Genomic DNA, 6,373 nt, shown 5'->3' on the forward strand with positions numbered 1-6,373 from the left:
TACAGTAAACACAATACGTCAACACTAACAACAGTCGATGACAGGAATCATACGATTATTATTAAATCTTATAGCTCCACTACAAATCCAAAAGTTCAGTTTAGTTTTGACGTCGATTCTTCCTCCGTATTTCGAAAACATATGATCGTGGAAGAACATTAATTAATTATTTCCAATCAAATCTGATAACAAGATTGATGTGATAACAACGATGAGGTTTTCGATGAACGCCATCGTGAATTCCTTGATGTGTGCATTATATGCTTATGCTTATCGATGACTTTTATGTTTAATTCCAACATAATATTCTACTTTTGTTGTGAATTTTGAATAATTACATTTTTTAAGAGGTACAGTTTCTTTTAACCGCAGTTTTTTCATCAAAATGATTTAGGTAAATTTTTCACATATGTTGAATTGCATATTATTCTTGATCGATTTATTGTAATTATAGTTTTTAATAGTTGTTTTAATGCAATTTCAGTTCTATGGTTGGAAGACAATGGTCAAGAAGAGCTTTTTAATGGTTGAAGCAAGGATTCCTGATTAACAATAATTAAGTAATACTTCTCAATAATCACAACCAGTACTCAACTTGGCAAAATTAAAGAAGGGGACTCAATTTACTTTAAAAAAAAGAACGTCCCCAAAACTGGCTGAGTGTTATGATTATAGTGTAATAATAGTAGGGGGACGCTAAAATTTTTGAAAATTAGTTGGGGTACTCCGTCCCCCTGCGTCCCTCCCAAGTCGAGCACTGATCACAACATTCCAAAGCAAATACCGTATTTCTTGGAAACAAAGAACAACTTAAATCCAAATAGTTGAAAATTGAAACAGAAATAACTAGAAAAATTACTAACACTTATTTGTTTTTCAAATCTACAAATATAAAATCTGTTTGAAAATTTATTAAATTTTTTACATATATAATGGTAATAATAACTTACCAATGAAACATGTAACATTTCTAACCACACCAGTAGTACAATTGTGTTACCGCTGTCAGTCCTAAGTCTGAAAAAGTGGGAAGGGAATTGTTTACTGTTTATTAATTAAATTAGATAAAAATGTAATATGATTGTTTAATATGAACAACAACTTTTCAATTAATAAAATGCAAATTGAATGTATTGACACTACATATTCTCAATGAAAACTTCAAATATGATATTTTAAAATCAAACTTTTGTGTAAATAGTAATAGTATGTTAATTGGCTTTATACTACTTCTAGATATCCATTGTTGAATTATTAAATTTTAAATTGGATTGAATCAACTGGAAAAATATTATATGTAATTTAGTATTATTATAAATTTGATTTACTTTTAATGTCATTATAATCTTTTACTCATAACTATTTTCTGTTAGCAAACATAAAATTACCAGTATTTCAAAGTGTTAATACTCACTAGTGTACATAATAAGTAATGTAAATAACAATGTAACAAGATTTAATTTGATTAAATTTAATTAAAAATGAAGTTTTTTTTGACAATTCTCTATTATTATTAATATGACATTAAACTATAAAACTGAACGATTTGTATTTTGTGCCAGCACCAAAGAATTGTATATTTTCACTTGAAACCTCAATGAATAATTCTTAAATGTCCGTACTAAAATCGAAATATTACAAATAAAATATCGACACGATTTGAAAATATATATAACTACCAGAAGTTATAATTAGTAGTAACAAACTTGAATAAAAATAAAGTTGTGAAACAAAAAATGAATACACACCCACCCCAAAATTTTCATTAGTCATGTTATGTATTTGAATATTTGTCTTTCTAGACTTTTACATTATTTTAAATAATATTTTAGCTGAATTATTTAAAGTGTTAAGTTTAAGATAAAACTAATTTTTAATTTTAAATTATTTTAACTAAACTTCCAAACTTAAACATAATAAAATCAAAAATATTCAATCTTAAATAAATACTTTTTATAAAATATTTTATTTTTATACAAAATACTTTGTTGAATCAGCTTAATACTTATCATGGTATTTATAAAAAATATAACCTCATATTAAAGTATTAAATTACCTTCAAACATTACTTTTGGCTATTATAAAACGTTCTTCTCGAGAAATCATTGTTATGCCATTTGTTAATAATGGACGAATAATTCTGAAAATACTTATTTCTTCTGTTTGCATTGCCTGTGTGGTATGAATAATTTAACAAAGTAATTTTTGTATTATGTCTACAGCATGTTGAAACCATAGCCAATTTATATTATTGGGAAATCTGTAAAAACAACTTAAGTAAATTACAATGTTTCCATATCTGTTGCTATGCTTACAGCTTCATCAGACTTCATCAGACCACTGACTTAAGGACTGCAATAACTATAATTATATGTACTTAATATATAATAATTTAATTTCTAAGAAAATAGTTATTTAGAGTATTAAATTAAACCAAAATATATTAATAGTATAAAATTTCACTCTTTCTACACAATATTATTTCTATTAATTTTATTGTATTGATTATTTTTTTACTTTTTCAAGACTCAGTTACTTGAGGGTTAAATTTTAGAGACTTATATACATTATTAACTGCGTTCCATTACTCAATTTTTGGATGATGTATTACAGTTATTATCTATATTATAGAATATTCATTATGTACTTTTCTGATTTTTAAAAATCAAAATTTTAATGTATTAATTCTAAACCACATAAAAATAATTGTACGATACAGTTTATTTTTTTTTTATAATCTCATATAAACAGAAATTTAATTTTATCGATTGAATATATCACAAATTTTTTCGACTATTTTGTAAAAATAAAGTATACATGGATAAATAATCATCATAAAATTTTATAATCGTTTGTATTTTTGATATTGTTATTCGTTTAAAATGTATATTAATATATGTTTGAAATGTTCACATAGTTCACAATATTCTATGTTAATATTACAACATTATATGAGTTTCTTTATTTGTATTTATTTTCATTAATTACAATATTATAGTTACATTCTTTACTATACAAAAAAAATCATAAGAAACAACATTATTTTTATTATATTTTCTACTATTATATTCTGAAGATTTCAAATATTTTGAATTACAATAGATACCTAGTGAATTTTCAAAAACGTTTTCTGATTTTTATATAAATCTTTTAAAAATTTTAAATCTTACCTGCAACGAGTTACAATGATAGAACATAACTCATTTAAATACTAATTCTAACTTTACCCAATAGTTGTTATTATTTTACTCATAACAAACTTGGGATAAAATATACTTTTTTGTAATCTTAACAAACATTTGATAATTATTGAAGACAAAATAATAAATATGAATAAGCTATTATTTTAGAACTGTATTATATTATAAAATATATTATTTGGCTAATATCATCATGCATTGGTGTTGCTAGCATAATTACTTAAGGTAAAGTAGCTACTTATCTATATTGACAGTTTTTTCCATGAATTGGGATTTATAATTATGAAAAATATAAAAATTAAATAAGTAACTAAAATTATTTTAACAGTTGCCTTTCCAAATATTATCACAATAAGCCATTCAAATGTAATGAATAGATTATAAGAAAATTAGACTTGATCTTGGTTTTAATTTTAAATTTTTAAATAGTAACATCAATTGCTCAGAATTACTAATTAAATTTAATTATCAATTATCAAAAACTGTTATTCCTTATTTGCAACAAATTTTATCTTTTTGTTATTTTTTTTTTTTATTGTTTTTAAAAGTTAATATTCTATATATTTTATTATGAATTAATGTTCTATTGATTTAAATTCAACTTATTCAAATGTATATTTTTCAATGATTTTTATTTTATTTAAAAAAATTAATTTATATTTTTGATTCTAAAATTGCTAATCAACATAGACGCAAATTGGGGGGCTAAGCCCCCAAAAATCTACAAATTTAAAATGTCATAATATTATAAATGTATAGTTTTTTTTTTTTTTTGTATTTAAAGAATATTATATATTATGAGATGGCCATGTTAATTATAAAATAAAAAATACACTGGTATTGTAGAATCAAACGTATTATATTAGTTTGATGAGCGATTTTCCAGTTTGGCAATAATAAACATTGAAAGAGAAGTATCAAAGCTTAAAGCTGAAGATATACTAATTGAGTATGCTAAGACCAATAAAAGGTTACAATTATAATTTGTTGTTTATTTTGATTGATATATTGGTTATTAATAAAATAAATTAATAAATGTATTACTATGTTGTTAAAATTATGTTATTATAAGTTACACCCCCTACTTGAAATTTGTGGTAGTTCGACCTTAATAATAAAGATAAAAAAAATTTAATCAGATTATGAAGTAATATTATAAAGTAAGATATGAATGGTGATTGGTGGGAGGTGTAGAGGACAAAGCTCCCCACGGGTCTGCTTGCCCTTAATATATTCAGCCCCCTCAAGTCAAAAGTTGAAACTGCGTCTATGCTAATCAAGCTGTTTTCTACTATTGTTTATACAATCATTAATATAAATTTATGTAACATCTCAAATGATCAATCGACCATAGACAGTTTGCCTTGAAATTTAAATCCGAAAGTACCAGAAATCAAGCACGGATTAAGACATTTTGGAGAACGGGAGCTAATGTTTTAAACGAGGCCCCTAAATGAAAAAAAAATAAGTATAATATATTTATTATAATAGATATTTATTTATAATATATAAGTACATAACAATAAATATTGAATAATGTATCACTTTATTTATAAATTACTAAATTGGAAAAATACTTTTTTAAAAATGGACAAAAGAAAATTAATATATGAATACTGAAAATTGCAATGTATAGAAATAAATGTAGTATGAGACAATGAATTTAGTGTAAGACATGGTCAATAATAATTCTCAAAATGAAAATATAATTTAAAAATCTGTGTTTAAGCTAAAAATTATTTTTTATTTTTGACTTGCAAATTAAGTTGTTATTTTCGTAATATTATTGTATTCTTGTATAATATGATTGAATTATATAATGAATTATGATCATTCAGACAAATATACAATAATAAAAATATTTACTTGAATTTAAAACTTAATTACTCATTAATCCTCTGTTAGGCCATATTTAAAAATTTGGCACCCCCGGGCATATAATTTATGCCCCTCTCACCAAAATAAATAATAATAATATAACACTTATTATTTCGTTTATAATCGAGATTCTTTAATATTAAAATATAACTTATAAATGAAAATCGTTTAATACTTTTTTAATTAATAAATTATAATATAATAAAAATACAACTTTTTTTTTATTGTTTTATTTATTTTTTTTTTCATTAGGTACATTATGTTTAAATTAATTTTGCTAAAATATTTTGCCGCCCTTGAGACTTGACGCCCCCGGAATGTGCCTACCCGTGCCCCCCCCCCAAATACGAGTCCTTTGTACTTATTCATTTCAATTTGTTCTCTTTCTTTTATTTTTCTTTTTGAGGATCCACTTTCGAAATGTTTATTAATTCTTAAAACACAAAGAAAAAATGTAAAACCCAAACAAAATGTAAACAAATCGATAACAGAAGACAAAACAAATTTGGTGTAACGTGTTGGAGTACAAAAATAGCTTTGTCCATTCAATTGATGGACAAATGTAAACGATTAGTGATTACTAATAAGTTGTGTAACAATATAGGGGTAGGTACTAAGGTATTATACACATTATACACTATAGTAGTATACTGTATTATGAATTATTATAAGAGGTTTATACGACTTAATCGACATATGTCGTATTGTCGTCAGCAATAATCATTATCATCGATTTTTTTTTTCGGTGATTTATATAAATTTATAGCCTAAAATGCAGAAAGTAATAGACAAATCTGAGGCCCCTAAATAAATTCCAAATATCGAGGCCCGGGGGCCATGATCCTCCCTGTACCCCCCCCCTCCTTAATTCGGACTTATCCGTAATAGGTACAATAAGAGTTAAAATTAAATCATTCTATTATTAATGTAAATTCAAAAATAAAAACCTTACTGTCAGCGCTAGATAGAGTCTTCTGTAGGGATAGTTAACAATGATCTTGTTCGATTTTTATAGTCAATAAGTTTATTCGCACAAAATTTCGAGTTACGAATCACAGAAACAGGTTAGGTTAATAACATTTTTCATTGGGAAAATTGAAATTTTCATTTAGGATACGAAGACAAAGAATGACATATACACAATACACTACCTCGAGAACGTACGTAGTAATTTTAGCTATTACAATAACTATAACTAGTACATAATATACTCACTCTCTTCAAAAAAATAAAAGATTTATAACATAACATACAACTAGAATTACACGGGTAATTATAGCTATGGATATTAGATA

The 6,373-nt window shown here is 24.6% G+C and overlaps 1 long non-coding RNA gene across 1 annotated transcript; it reads left to right on the forward strand.

Moving 5' to 3' along the window:
- Positions 1-242: 242 nt before the first annotated feature.
- On the forward strand, positions 243-2,411 carry LOC112685456. Its single transcript, XR_003148805.1, has 3 exons — positions 243-394; positions 485-560; positions 2,223-2,411. It is a non-coding gene; the product is annotated as an uncharacterized LOC112685456 (long non-coding RNA).
- The last annotated feature ends 3,962 nt before the right edge of the window (positions 2,412-6,373 follow it).

This window comes from Sipha flava, unplaced genomic scaffold (genome assembly GCF_003268045.1).
Source record: "Sipha flava isolate LNK unplaced genomic scaffold, YSA_version1 277_pilon_pilon, whole genome shotgun sequence".
NCBI lineage: Eukaryota > Metazoa > Arthropoda > Insecta > Hemiptera > Aphididae > Sipha > Sipha flava.